This window comes from Physeter macrocephalus, chromosome 2, assembly GCF_002837175.3.
Source record: "Physeter macrocephalus isolate SW-GA chromosome 2, ASM283717v5, whole genome shotgun sequence".
NCBI classification, from domain to species: Eukaryota; Metazoa; Chordata; class Mammalia; order Artiodactyla; family Physeteridae; genus Physeter; species Physeter macrocephalus.
This window is the reverse complement of record NC_041215.1, coordinates 13100773-13102694: the sequence shown is the minus strand read 5'-3', so window position 1 is coordinate 13102694 and position 1922 is coordinate 13100773.

The window sequence follows — 1922 nt, the reverse complement described above, 5'->3', positions numbered from 1 at the left end:
CGGAGCCTGCCCTCCGCAATGGAAGAGGCCACAGCAGAGGGAGGCCCGCATACCACAAAAAAAAAAAAAAAAAAAAAAAAACCTAACTGCCCTAAGTGGGACTTCTAGTAGTATATTGAATAGGAGTTGCAAGAGTGGTCTACTCAGCCATAAAAATGAATGAATTTTTGTCATCTGCAACATGGATGGACCTGGAGGGTATGATGCTTAGTGAAGTAAACCAGACAGAGAAAGACAAATACTGTATGTTTTCACTTGTATGTGGAATCTAAAAAATGAAGCTAATGAATGAATATAATAAAACAGAAACAGACTCACAGATATAGAGAACTAACTAGTGGTCACCAGTGGGGGAAAGAAGGGAGGAGGGGCAAGATAGAAATATGTGATTAGGAGGTACAAATTACTATTTATAAAATAAATAGGCTACAAGGATATATTGTACAGCACAAGGAACATAGCTAGTATTTTATAATAACTTTAGAGTATAATCTATAAAAATATTGAATCACTGTTATACACCTGAAACTAATATTGTAAATCACTATACTTCAATAAAAAATAAAAATGAAAGAAAAAATTTTTTAAAAAGGAGAGAAAACTATTGGAACTAATCAATAGTTTCAGTAAAGTTGTAGGATACAATATCAATATTCAGAAATCAGTTGCATTCCTTTACACTAATGATGAAGCATCTGAAAAAGAAATAAAGAAAACTATCTCAGGGCTTTCCTGGTGGTGCAGTGGTTAAGAACCCACCTGCCAATGCAGGGGACGAGGGTTCGAGCCCTGGTCCAGGAAGATCCCACATGCTGCGGAACAACTAAGCCCGTGCACCACAACTACTGAGCCTGTGCTCTAGAGCCTGTGAGCCACAACTACTGAGCCCGTGTGCCACAACTACTGAAACCCACGTGCCTAGAGCCCATGCTCTGCAACAAGAGAAGCCACCACAATGAGAAGCCTGCGCACTGCAACGAAGAGTAGCCCCCGCTCACTGCAACTAGAGAAAGCCTGCGCACAGCAAAAAAGACCCAATGCAACCAAAAATAAATAATAGATTTTTTAAAAAGAAAACTATCTCATTCACAATAGCATCAAAAACAATAAAGTACTTAGAAATAAATTTAACCAAGGAAGTGAATGATCTGTACAATGAAAAGTAAAGATTTTGCTGAAAGAAATCAAAGATAATCAAACAAACAGAAAGACTTCTCATGTTCATGTATTGGAAGAATTAATATTGTCAAAATCGCTATACTACCCAAAGCCACCTACAGATTCAGCACAATCCTGATCAAAATAGCAAAAGCATTCTTCACATAAGTAGAAGAAATAATCCTGAGATTTGTGTGAAACTACAAAAGACCCTGAATAGCCAAAGCAATCCTGAGAAAAGAAAACAAACCCAGAGGTATCATGCTTCCTGATTTCACACTATATTACAAAGCCATAGTAATAAAAACAGCATGGTACTAGTATAAAAATAGACAACATTATAGAGAGCTTGGAATTAAACCCCCGCATATTCGACAAGGGAGCCAAGAACACCCAATGGGGAAAGAAGACTCTCTTCAACAAATCATGCTGGAAAACTAAAGAAACACATGCAGAAAAAGAAATTTGGACCGCTATCTCACATCACTCACAAAAATTAACTCAAACTGAATCAAAGACTTAAACATAAAACCTGATACCACAAAACTCCTAGGGGAAAAAAAAGTGTAAGGAAGAAGCTCCTCAATATTGGTCCTGGAAATGATTTTTTGTATATGACACCAAAAACACAAACACCAAAAGCAAAAATTAATCAATAGAACTGTATCAAACTCAAAACTTCTGCTCAGCAAAAGAAACAACTAACAAAATGAAAAGACAACCTATAGAATGGGAGAAAAATTTTGCAAATCATATATTGGATA